This window comes from Ursus maritimus, unplaced genomic scaffold (genome assembly GCF_017311325.1).
Source record: "Ursus maritimus isolate PB19 unplaced genomic scaffold, ASM1731132v1 scaffold_25, whole genome shotgun sequence".
Classification (NCBI taxonomy): Eukaryota; Metazoa; Chordata; class Mammalia; order Carnivora; family Ursidae; genus Ursus; species Ursus maritimus.
Window position 1 is genome coordinate 39,477,370 of NW_024425008.1, and position 13,934 is coordinate 39,491,303.

The window sequence follows — 13,934 nt, forward strand, 5'->3', positions numbered from 1 at the left end:
GCACATTTTTATTTTTGATGTAGTCTAATTTATCTATTTTTTTCCTCCTGTTATACACATAGGAAGTTATAAAAATCTATTCTCTACTTGAATACATGGAAAGTTTCAGTAAGAATGAGGAAATCAAAAATCCCATCAGATGTCACATTTTATGACCATAGTAAACCTCACCCCAAAACAGTTATAAGGAAAGTACTATATATAAAATAATTAAGTCATAGATGAGCAGTACCAAGGAAGAAATTATCACTTTCAGGATTGTTTTATTCTTCATTTATTTTGTTCCTCGAATAAAGAAAACTGCTAACTGGAGAGAGAAGAGAAGGGGTCTACAGTGTTTTAGGATAGGAAGAAGCAAAAAGGCAGTGATGTTTTGGAGAAACTGTGAATAGCAGATGATTTGCATATGCTGTTTTATTCATTTCTTACAGCAGGGCTGAGAGAGGTGTTGGCATTACCAGTTGACGGGATAAGGCCCCAAGCCACAGTTACTGAGCAGCAGAGCTGGGATGGGAACCAGAAGGCTGTTTTTTCCTAACCTATCACCAGTGAACTAATTGTTAACTAATTATTAACTAATAGTTAACAATTTCCTCTGAAATGTTAACAGGACACTTGAGTATAACAAAATTATTCCAAAACTAATTGGTAAAAATGAACTTTCAAACCATTAAAGAAAAAGAAATAAGGATGATTCCGTATGTATTATAATGTCCTATAATTCAAAATAGTGTGATGTAGAATTAGAAATGGAAATAGATTATTGTGACAGAATAGAGACCTCAAGAATAAGCTTTCATACACTCAGGATTTAATATATAATACGCTGAACTTAAACAGTTGTCAGGAAAAAGCAAATCATCATTTCATTAAAGCTGAGATTACTATAAATACATGTTTAGAAAAAGTAATAGGGGGCACCTGGGTGGCACAGCGGTTGAGCGTCTGCCTTCGGCTCAGGGCGTGATCCCGGCGTTATGGGATCGAGCCCCACATAGGGCTCCTCCGCCATGAGCCTGCTTCTTCCTCTCCCACTCCCCCTGCTTGTGTTCCCATTCTCGCTGGCTGTCTCTATCTCTGTCGAATAAATAAATAAAATCTTTAAAAAAAAAAATAATAGACCAGGGGTCCCACACTAGCTAGTAGGAGTTTTGTTTGTCCTGAGGTGTGTACTTGAGTGTGTGTGTGTGTGTTTGTGTCTGGATTTGAATGCTCCCATGTTGGACATCTAGGCTGCAGTTTGCCAAGGAATCTACCATTCCTTACAATTCTCATCTTGTCACAGTTACATGTCTGTGCCTACCTGGCCCATCTGCCATTTAAGCTTATGACTTCTGATGTGTACTCATTCTAGGTGAGCGTTTCTCACCTAGGATTGTAAAATATATCAAGCATCAGAATCACATGGAGGTCTTGTTAAAACACAGATTGCTGGGCCACAGCCCCCAGAGTTTCTGATTCAGGAGACCTGGGATAAGGCCCAAGAATTTCCATTTCTAACAAGTCCCCACATACAGTGTAGTCCCTGGACTTGAGATAAGTGCATAAATTGGAAATAAGCATTTAGAGACTTTTATACTTTTAAAAGGAACTTCTATATAACAGAGTAACTTGGATTCTATTGAATCTAGTAATAAAATATGGGCCTATATTTTCTATGACTTTTTAAAATTTCACTTCTGTGAAAAAATATTTTTACTGAATTTTATAAAAGCACTGGTCCACAGGGATTGGAAATTTAAAAACCAACAAAGGAACAAACAACATGTCCACAGCCACAGATTGTCTGAGAAGCACTGTCACCAGAGTTCTGCCCAGCTGGCATTTCCCTTGGTGCAGTCACATGATCTGGGGTAGGCCGCAGCCTGGAGGCCAGAAACTTGATCTAGTAGAGGGACCAGAGTTGACTTAAGTCACAACACAGACACACGCTGTCAGTTCCACAAAGAACTGGAATGTAAAACCACATGCCAATGGCAGTTTATTAATCCAGAGAAACTGCCAACTCGATGGGTTACTCATATTGGCCTGACCAGTGAATCATTTCCCTGCCCGCGAAACCAACTTGTAATCCAGAGGTTACTCAGTGAGCATGAACATGGCAGGAAAAAAGGGCTAGGTAAATGGTTTGTGTGTTAGTGACATCAGGCTGGTTGCCTGCTGAAGACGTGGGTGTACACCTGCTGAGTGCACCCCGCTTCCCCCCGGTCAGTGCTTTGGTAGATGGACGGTTACTTATGAAGCTTCCATTGCTGACCCACCAACTTCCCCGTCCTAACTGACAGGTGATGAAAGTAATTCAGTCAAGTTACTGTCGTCAACCTAGCCAGCTGTGTCTGGAAGTAATTTTGTCTCTTTGATGATGCCTTTGCACATCTTCACCACAACCCATTAGGTTATGAGTGTCAGAGTCAATTTTGAAAAAGTTGAGAACATGAATCTCATACACATACATAGGGAGTACATGCCAAGGATTTAATTAACTTGTGAAAGGAAACAACAAATGAAAAACCTGATTTGAAGAATACAAGAAGTGTATATGGTCAACGGAAGAAGGAATGCTGAATATCACCAAGTTCCATACCAAACTGGCTAATATTCTATTGAGTAATTAAGGCATAAGTCTGGGGGTTAGTTTTCCAATTAATTTGCATTTCTACCAGAAAAAAAAAAAATCATCTGTAATTTGCCAGTGTCCTATCAGTGAATATCTAGCTTCATAGAGTCTGGGCCCTAATCAGCAGTAAATCAAAAAACCATTCTTCTCCGCAGGGTCAGATGAAGCCAGGGGAGCTCGTTAGACCACGCTCTTATATCACATTGAAAGGGCACATGAATCTTTCTGCCTTATTTGAGTTTTGGAAAAAGTTTTGTAGCAGATTTAATAGCTTTACTCTCAGAGAACAGTCTGTTTCCTTTTTCCCAAGTCCTGTGGAAGAGGATAAGCTGGTCTGAGGGCAGAGCAGAGGGAAGCTTTTCAGTTACTTAATTGTCACCTTTCTGAGCTCCTCCCAGCCAGAGTGACTTGGCCTTAAAGGAATTTGGATCTACTGGTTGTCTAATTGCCAGAAAGAGTAGCTCAGTATTCATAATCGGATAGAAGTGATGGCGTAAATTTACCCAGAGGCATTTAAATGCTCTCGTCAGCTTGACTGTGGGTTTTGCTTATTTAGGTTAGATATTCAGCCAGTGCATGCAAATTTCAAATGTGGAGCATTGAAGGATGATTCCAGTGTGTTCCCATGTGCCTGGCAGGTTGGCCACCTAAGGTGTTTAGGAATGCTTAGGATCTGTTATCTAAGCAGATGTCAAATCTGTAGGAATTACATTTCTGAATAATCATTTCACATAAAACACTGATTTGGGGCTGGCTAGGCCTAATAATCAGCCAGTACATAGCAGTAGAGCTGCATCGGGTGTTAAAGTCCTGAAATGTTTTCATATTGGTTGATGAAGAGAAATGATCTCTCCGTTGAGATTAAGAAGTATCTAATGATGTCTCCCATCAGTGGCTGTGGAGGTGGTAATGGACCTGGGAGGAGCACTGCACAGGTACTCACAGCCCCAACAGCCACTGAGTGGCTTGGAAGGCAAAAGTTGAGGGGTGTGCAGTGCCCTGCCTCTGGCCTGTGGCTCCCCAGAATTGGTAGGGGTGGCAAAGTGGTCACAGGCCCCTTGGGGGTCACTAGCATCCAGGTATATACCAGTTGTGAAGAGCCTTAAGCATGTCCAGGAGAACAAAGATACTGGAGATGTAATGACTGTTAATACAATGGTGAAGTCATTGATATGGTTCTGATGTGGTTTGAACACAGGCATCGCTTAGCTAGGTGACAACTACGTTAAGATTGCAACAGCTTGTAAAAATCAAGTGATTTGGAAATTTCTAGAATGTTTTGGTGAATTATTTTCTGCGTAATATATTATTTATGGATCTATAAGGATATAGTTAATTTAGCAAAAAAAGGAATGTTAAATATATTTTATAATAATGTAATAAATAATTATTACATATTAATATTTTATCTGCAGTTAAATATTTTGAATATGACTTTTATTTCTGGTGATATAGAACTTAAAGTTATTCAGTCAAACCATCAAAACTAAGGAAAAAATGAAATAAGATTTTGATAATAGGTAAAGATTTATTGTCTAAATTTGAATAAAGTGCTTATTTAAAGCTAAAATGATGACACAAGCCTCCAATAGGCAGACAGTTGAATGTTAGCAGGCAGTTTGTATACAAGTAAAAACAGGGCAAAGGGAAGTTCCCTAAGTGTAGGGACAGTGTCCGACACAGGCCTGGTCTCCCGGTGGGGACTTGATAAATGTTAATTGATTAAGTGAATGACTGAATCAATATATGAAAAAGCTTTTCATCCTCACCAGTAATTAAGTAAGTGCAACTAAAACATTCACGAGATATAATTTCACACCTATTAATTTAGCAAATTAAAGAAATAAAACCAATGGCAGAGAACTACTGGGGAAACAAGAAAAACTTGTCACCACTTTCTGAAAAGACCTAATTAATATATTACTAGCAAGCAGGGCTGCTTACTTTCTTCACCCATTTTGGGGATTTATCCTTAGGAAACAACGTTAAAGGAAATGAAAACTGTCTTTAAAAACATTTATAGTAAAGCTGTTTATGATAAAAATTGGAACCAATCAAAATATCCGACAGGTCGGTGAAATAGTATGCACTCATTTGAAATGATACATGTGAGCGTTACGTAGAGAAGTTTAGAAAAAATGTTAACTAATATGCACAGTCTGTGTGCAGCCATGTTTGGAAACCACACAGCATCTGTCTGTGGAATGACAGTCTAAGGGGCAATGGGGAGTATCTAGATGAAAAGCTGTCAGGATGTAATTTTTATTAAGCTGCTTTTGCTTATGAATGAACAAGAAATCTTAAAAAATTACCTCCCTTACAGATTGTCAATATAGGATGTCACTAAAGATCATCGTTAGCGCATTAATATTTAAGCCCAAATGTATTTTCTGAAGGTTATTTTCTCCCTGCAATTTACATTGCTCCTCAAAGATTTATGATACCTAAATTCAAAGTGAGGATGTGTAATAACAGTGTTCAAAAGCAGTTCATGGTCTCCAGAAAGATTTTTGTGAACAAAGTACAGTCAGTCCTCCTTATTCGCGGATTCCACGTTTGTGAATTTGCCTACTCACTAAAATTTATCTGTAACCCCCAAGTCAGTCCTCATGACTCTTCTGTGATAATTTGCAGGCAAAAACAGAATGAAAATACTGAGTTGCTCAACACACCATACACCCAGCTGAAGTCAAACCAAAGCAACATTCTGTCTTTTTGTTTTAGCTGTCATACTGGAAATAAGTGTTCTTTCCATGGTCTACTTAGTGCCATGTTTTTCATATTATTTTGCCTTTTTTTGTTGTTGATGGTAATTTTACCATGTAAAATAGCCCCCAAAGCATAGTGTTAAAGTGCTGTCATTCCCAAGTGCAGAAAGGCTGTTGTGAAGTGCCTTTTGGAGAAAATACATGTGCTAGATAAGCCTTGTTTAGGTATGAGATATAGTGCTGTTGGCCCAGTGTTCACTGTTAATGAATCAATAATAAAGTGTCTGTTTTTTTTTTTAACTAGGCTCCATGTCCAGCATGGAGCCTAACACGGGACTTGAACTCATGACCCTGAGATCAAGACCTGAACTGAGATCAAGAGGTGGAGGCTTAACCAACAGAGCCACCCAGGCACCCCTAAAGTGTCTTAAAAAATAATAATAAAGTGTCTTAAATAAGGTGTCTTTAAACAGAAATACACATTAAATAAAATTATATATTGATCAGTTGACCAAATAGTGTGACCAGAGGCTCCCAGGAACCTAGCCCTGCATTTCCCTTAGATGCAGTGCTAATTAACATTTGCTAATTCAGTGTTCGTGGTAACTTTATAGAACATAACTACCATGAATAATGAGAATTGACTGTGGTTTTAGTGGAAGCCTAAACTTACGTGTTCACATCTGGTCCAATATCATCAAACAAAAGCTTAGGCAAGGCAGAAAAAGACATCTGTTTTTAGGTTATGGTAAATTGTTTTACTCTGGTAGTGAACAAACATAGTTCTAGACCTTGATGACTTTCAATCCCTTTTTTCCTCCAAGATCAACAAGAATATTGTTATTTGAGTAGTGTAGACCTGTGTAATAAATCCTAAGAAGATGGCAGGAACCTTAGGAGATGTATCCGGTAGATTTTTCCTTATGCTTCCATAAGATCAGAAGGTGACTACTACCAATTCTGTGGTTTGGGAAGAACTCAGATAGTGCCAGGGTGCCTGTGACCTAAATCTTAACCAGACAGCCCCTGTTGGATATCAAAAGGCTCAAGCCTCAGAGAGCTCTGCTCTGTTCCCCAGTTCTATCCACTGTGGGTGTTCTTTTTTTTTTTTTTTTAAAAGATTTTATTTATTTACGTGACAGAGAGACAGCCAGCGAGAGAGGGAACACAGCAGGGGGAGTGGGAGAGGAAGAAGCAGGCTCCCAGCGGAGGAGCCCGATGTGGGACTCGATCCCAGAACGCTGGGATCACGCCCTGAGCCGAAGGCAGACGCTTAACGACTGCACTACCCAGGCGCCCCACTGTGGGTGTTCTTAATTACAAGCAGTAGTAACTATCTCGGGTGAATTTTACCATCGAAGGAATTTATCAGCAGGATACGCAGTGCTCGTTGAATCTCTGGGAGAGATGGAGGGTCTTTAGATGGAGAGGATGGAGAGTCAGAAATAACACCCAAATCACACCACAGAGCTGGTCCAGAGAAGATGTCACTGTTGCCTTTACTGGGAGCAAACGCTGTAGCTCACGGCAGCTGCCACCACGCCCACATCCACCATCCCCAGTTCTCCATGTTTCAAGCTTCCATTTTGGAGTCCGGGCAGCAAGTGGGGTGATGTACCTATACTTTTGCTGCAAGAAAGCCAGGGAAGTGAATTTTAGCCTCTGCCTCAAAGTGTAGGAAGAAAGGCAGAAAAAGAAGGGAAAAAGGATGATGAGAGTACCTTACCATCCTGCACAGCCTATGTGAGGGGAGTTCACTCTGTTGCTTCTTTCCTCCTCCATAGTTCATTATTTCATATTAAAGGTTTTGGCCTGGGAATTATGATATAGTATATTTTATATGCCATACTTACTGTATAAGGAGACTGCTTTTCTTTTTGTTTAAAAAGTATATTCTGAAAATGTAAATCTATCCATAAAGCATGATTTGTTTTAATCAGTGAATGGAATCTGCACATTCAGGGAGTGGGTGAAACAAAATTAGAATGCAGTTACATCTCAGTGGAGACCGAGAAATTTTTTATCTCCCTGATCTCCCTATAGCATTTCTAGAACAATGATTCTCAACATATCAATTGGAAAAGTCTGTTTTTTTTGAAGTAAAATTTTACAAATCTCAGTATATAAGTTGTACTTTTAATATCCATTGGTTAAGAATGGTATTAATTGAAGAGTGCTTTTAAATGAGTTCCATTTGATGGATCACACCGGCATCTACTTATATTTGTGAGAAGAGAAGAACATATACGTGTAGACTATATTTGCATGTATGCTGTTTGAGAACTCCTTGTCCAGACTCCATGACTCTATTACCAAGCCACACTGAGGCACAGAGACACCAGCTCCAGATCTGACTCAGGTTGGCGGCCACTGCCAAGTCTCCTTGGACCAAGCTGGCAGTGACTCAGTGGTGCCTTGGGAGATTGGTTCTCCTTGGACATGCTGGCTATGCTTCCCTGACCCCTCATTGACTTTTGAGGTGGTGGTTCAGACACACATTTTTTTCAGTTATACTAAAGTGTGCAATACATGTGTAAGCCATTTTCAAGCAGAAGATAAAAGCCATTCCTAGAATTATTTGAACAGATGCCTGTGGCTAGTTAAAACCCAAGGGTCTTGAGTGGAAAATCACCAGCAGTAGAGCAAAAAAAGTCTTCTACGACAATGAAAGCTCATTTCCTTCTCTACACTTGGCATGAAGCAGAATTAAACCTACAGGTGAAAGGAGTCCATTTCTTCTTTTATCAGAGACCCCACTTAGCAAGGAAATAGTGGGCAGCTTTTTCAGCTGTTCTGTCCTTTTCTCTTAAGTATGGGTATGTTCTTGTGACATTTAATGTGAACCATTGCCTAAATCAATAACGTGATGGTTTGATTGGATCCGATTTAAAAAAAACCCAAAGAGGCAGAAGTAAAAGCACGGGATTTTAATTTGAAGGTTTGAGACCAATATCATTTCCAGGCTCCTGTGTCTCTGGTGACCTCCCTTGGATTCATCATCAGTGGTACCCTCCTGAGGACAGGACAAAATGCCCTCTACTAACTTTGGTTGCTGGTCTTTACCAGTTTGAGGTTGGTGCAAAGCAGGAGCCAATGTGAAACTAAGTTTAGAGCACAGAGATGGCAACTTTAAAAAGGCAGTTTGTATAGATTAGGGAACCGCCACTAGAAATTACGTAGCTGATCAGGTCCTGCATTAGTGATCTATGGCTACATAACAAAGTAATCCAAACAGGCGTCTTCAAATGACAAACACGTATTAGCTAATGGTTTTGGGGGGTCGGGAACCCTGCACTGGCTTAGCTGGGGAGTCTGGCTCAGGTGCTCTCGTGAGGCTGCCACTAAGGTGTCAGCCAGGGCTGCAGTTATCTGCGACTTGACTAGGTCTGGAGGACTGGTTCCAAGCTCATTCATATGGCTGTTGGCGGCAAGCCTCACCTCATCACCACAGGGGCCTCTCCGTGCAGCTGCTCATGACACGGCTTCCCCCAGAGTGAGTGATCCAGGAGACAGGAGCTCAAGACCAAAGCCACAGTCTTCTACAGCCTAATTTTAGAAGTAACATACCATCCATCCTGCCACATTCTACTGATCGCACAGGATGTGAGTACCAGGGAGCAGGAATTATCGCGGGTCATCCCAGAGGCTGCCTACCACCGGTTCAAAAGACTAGCTTTTCTAGAAATCATGCATCGGATAGTTGCCTTTTTCGTAAGTCTAAGGACGGCCTCTTGATCAAGTTAATAATGGCCTATCATACTTTGAAAATCATGTTTATATCTTTGTTTAAAAGCATCAACATTATGATTTTTAAGTAAAATGCAGTTATAAAGACTATAAATAATAGTCACCAGTGTACAATATAGAAACTCAAAGTTTTACATGAACTCCTTATAACCACAATTTACAGTATGCGTTTATATATCACTGTAAGTGTATTTATTTTTAAAAATTCTGAATCTTAACAGGATATTGCTTAAATCTTTCAAAGTCAGAGTATACATTCATTTTGCATAAGCTGCATAGTATTCTATTAAATGACTGTAGCAAATAGGATAACTGTACCAGAATTATCTAACCAGTCCCTACTGTCGGACAGTTGAGTTTTTCCCCCATTTTTTGACACAATAAGAATCACCTTTGCACATATATCTTTGCATGCTGTACGAGAATCCTTCAGAGCAAATTTTCAAAGTATATTCTTGAGTGAAAAAAGGATGTGCATTAAAAATTTACTAGATATTGTTGAATGGTCTGCTAAAAATATTGTGTTTACAATTTTTTGTGACAAAAGTGCCCCAAACCCCTGCCTCCTAATGTTAGCATTACTTTACTTTGATACTCCTTGCTGTGATTTTGAAGGAGACAGTGGTGGTGTGCTTGGCAGAGAAACCTCAGAGAGAAAGAAGGGTGGCGGGGGAGGCCTGCGGTGAGATCAGAGAGTGGCAGCCGCCCTTCCAGAGCTCACACAGCGGTAGAGCCCCAGTGTGGCTTCTCTACCTTGGGTATGAACTCTCGGGATCTTTGCCCTGCTTGTCTCTTAATGAGATGACTCTGATGTCTTCAGGTGTCTGTCTGTGCCTCAGTGAAGGAAGTGATAGAACAGACCAGAAGAGAGGTGGATCAGAAAAATCCAGCTTCCCCAGTTCTTCCCAACAGCCTCCCACCATTCCTTTCTGAAAATCTCACCATTGCTTTGCCTGACATCTTGGACTCAAGATCCTTTAAATAGCACACAGATTGTCTGAGAAAAGTAATGTTAATATCAGCCACTAATAGGCAAGCAAAGTTAATATTTTACCTTAGTTGAAGAGACTAAGACTCTGAAAGAATGGAATTCATTCATTCATGAGTTCATTCAACAGATAATAACTGTTGAGTACCCACTGTAGGCCAGAAGCTATCATAGGCCCTGGATATATAATCATAAGCCAAAACAAGTACCAACATGGAGCTGCCAGTTAGTGGAGAAGGTGGACAATATTCAGATAATCTTGTGATTATATATATAATCATATTTACATGTAAATCGTATTTACAAACTGTAATTATATCTAGGAATGAGCAGTATTTTGGAGAGCCAGGAAAGTGGCTATCTAAAGGATGAATTTGAGGGTTGCTGTAGGGGACGGGGGTGGGGGGCTGGGATAACTGGGTGATGGGCATTAAGGAGGGCATGTGATGTAATGGGCACTGGGTGTTATATACAACTGATGAATCACTGAACTCTACTTCTGAAATGAATAATACACTATGTGTTAATTAATTGAATTTAAATATAAATGAATAAATAAGGAAGGGTGGATGGATGCATGGATGCTTGGATGGATGGATGGGTTTGAGGTCAGTAGGAGAGACCCTGGGAGAATCACACGGGGCAGAACACTAAGGAACACTATGCTTGAAAAGGCCTTGAGGTGGGAAGGAGCTGAGCTGTTTGAGAAACTGAAAAAGGTCCTTGTGGCCAGAGGGAGTCATAGCAAGAGATGAGGCTGGAGAAGGGGCCCAGAACCAGATCATGCAGGTCCTACACACTTTGTTAGAAGAAGCAGTTTGAAAAAAGGAATTCAGGATATGGACATGTTCATCAGGGCAGATATGGAGGAGAAGGGGAAAGTGATGGACATGGGGCTGGAGGGGAGACGGGTAGCTGGATAAGAGGCTCATCTGCTCCATGAGCCATGTGCCTCCTGCGCCTCAGCGTCCACGTGGTCCTCACCAGCGCAGTGCTGTTGGGCTGGGACCCGTCATGACACATGGCACGTACTCAGGGGCTGAGCAGCCTCTCCAGGACCTACCATTCTCCCCTCATAGACTTAGAAGTCTGTGCCCCACTTTGCCTTTCAGCTGCCTGGGAGGATTCCAGCAAAAGTCCATGCCTGATTCTATTAATTGAATTACAGAGGGAAGGCCCTAGTGCATTCATCAAACCTTAATCCATCTCCACATCACCTTACAATGTTCAGTGTTTTAAAAAGCCCACTGCAGCATGCCTCTAAGCGGCTTAATTGACATAATATGGGTCACCTGTCTACATGGAATTCTCTGGCGGAGCTTCCAGAACAACCTACTTTTCCTCCCTTTTGCCTTTAGTTTTTGAACTTCTGAAATGCGTCACTGCTGCTCAAGTCAGTTTCGAGCCATTATTTAATCAAGAGGCGTGGAGTGGAGAGCTGTGCCTCTAACGCCAGCATTTGTCCCGCGGTGCGGTTGGGGGTAAGAAGGGAATGTGGGCAGGGCCTCAGGAACTGGGCCAGGGACCATCGGTGCTGCTCACCAAGCTGGTCAGCTTCAGCTTTGGCAGTCGTGTAAAATGAAAAGTATAACATGGCTTGAAGTCATGCTTTTAATGTCAAAAGCTTCATAAAAACTGTGCATGTGTGTGTTTGGGGTGAGGAAAATGAATGAGTTCAGCTTGGTGTTCCTGTGTCCTGATCGGGGGAGCCACAGAGCCAAGCATGTGGCCTTGGAGATGTACCATCTGAACTCAAATCCTGGCACCCTCCCCCCTCCACTAGCTATCTGGGAAACCTTGTAGATTTAATGAACTTAACTGAGTCTCATTTTCTTCATCTGTAAAATGAGAATAATGGTAGCCTCCTCTTACGGGGGTTTTGAGAGGATTCAAGAGTTGAGGCATGAAAAGGCCTCTGTGTAACATGATTATTTAGTAAATTTAAAATACAGCTTACAGTGCCAGGCACTGTTCTAAGTGCCTTGAATATATTAACATATTTAATCTTCCAAGATCCCAGGAGGTATTCGTGATTATTCTCATCATCCCCACTTTCCAGATGCCCAAGATCGCCTGGCTAGGAGATGGCAGAACTGAGACCCAAATTTGGACAGTTGGGCTCCGAGTCCAAGCTCTTAAGTGTGTTGCCACACTGCCTCTCAGCCATATACAATGTCAGCTGTCGTTATGCTTGGGAAGGGAAGAAAGAATGGGAGAAATACAGCAGAAGATGGCCAGAAAAGGGGAATGAGGGCACTAAGATTCCTTTGGCCCTTGGACTGTGAGCCTCTCTGACCTCTACCCACCACCCCTACTCCTTCGCCCCCCACTCCCACATCCCTTAATTCCAGTGTCTCAGACTAAATACCAAGTATGGCCTGAGTGTTCAACACCCATACTGAAACCTCTTGATCCCACTTAGATGAGAGAGAGAGACGGTCACTTTCTGCTGTTGCAACAGCTGCCCTGGTTAGTGAAGGCTGGCCACGGGTCTGTCCAGGGGTACCTGCCACCATGGCCAGGGCAGATCCCCTCTTGTGGGCTGAGTCTTATCCCTGGCTTCTTCAGACAAACCAGAAGTCCCCGGGTGAAATTCTCAAAACAGAATGGCATGGTTGATCAGATCTGACATTCTAGAGGAGACTTATTCCCTGCAGGGTTACCAGCCTAGATTCTTTCTTCTAATATGTCAGTGATGCTAATATGAGGCCAAAGTCCCCACACTGGGGAACAACGTCGTGTGGGCAGTCCTTTACCAAAACCTTACACCAGACAAGGTGTAATCCATATTTCAAATACTGCAATCCACGTTTCAGTTTCCTGGCTTGGTTTTGTTTTGTTTCCTTGAGGTGGGAGATGGCCTAGGAAAAGCTAAAATAAGTATTTAGGTAAAACCGCTGAAGTTCACTAACTTCTGCTGGGAGTTATCTTAACCTGTAATCTTACGGTTCTGCTTTCAGAGGGATGGAGTCTAATCACATCTGCTACCTTGTTTCAAATGGTGGGTGGGGAGACAGAAGTCAGAAGTGATGATGTCATATCGAGGTCGATGGTATATGGGTGGTCATTGTTTTATTTTAACTTTTCTGTGCCTTTGCAATTTAAAAAAATAAATTGGGGAAAAATAAAAGCATTAAAAAATAAGGTTTATGGGAAGAAGTAAAAAAAAAAAAATACAATTGCTACTGATGGGATCTCTGTACTATGGGAGGGCATTACGGAATTAGTGGTGTTTTCCTTCAGGTCATCATCCATAGCGCCAGCAGGAGCAGCAGAAACATGGAGAGGTTGTAGGGAGGGGCAACAAATGGAAAAGGCATGCTCCAGATAAAGAAATAAATGTCCTGGCTGTTCATACTGTCACAGAACTCAAAGTTACTGTGGGAGTGAAGGTTTCAACCTTCATATTGCATTCATAAGTCCAATATTAGGATCAGGGTACTCCATATATTTCCTTGAAACTGATCCAACAATAACAGAAATGTTGCACATGTATCTGGAAAATTTTTTCATATATGTGTTTCATTCTGTGTATATATTAAAGATAATGGAATATCACTAAAAATTAATCTTTAGATGGTAGGATTACGAGTGATTTTTATATTTTCTGTATTACCTCTCTGGATTTTATAGACTTTTTTCAAGTGACAGATTATTTTATAATCAGGAAAAAGTCATTATTATATGAAAAATAAATGTTATATATGTAGTATCTCTAAATAACTTATTTTCTATATTTACCACTATTAACCACGGCATCAAATGGAAATATACTCCTTTAATCTAGAAATTAAAATTAGAAATTTTGAGAGAGTATGTCCTGTATCTTAAAAGGAGATAATGAAAAAACCTTTGATAGCTTTATTCATACTTC

At 41.0% G+C, this 13,934-nt stretch overlaps 1 protein-coding gene across 2 annotated transcripts in view; it reads left to right on the forward strand.

The window, feature by feature from the left end:
- Positions 1-13,934, forward strand: part of GNG2 (G protein subunit gamma 2) — a 110,974-nt gene that overhangs the window by 38,805 nt on the left and 58,235 nt on the right. Inside the window, exon 3 of one of the 2 annotated variants that reach the window (XM_040641827.1) lies at positions 11,419-11,541. The exons of the other annotated variant lie outside the window; for it this stretch is intronic. The gene's annotated coding sequence lies outside the window, so the exon portion shown is untranslated. The remainder of the gene's footprint in view (positions 1-11,418; positions 11,542-13,934) is intronic. 2 annotated transcript variants of the gene reach the window in all.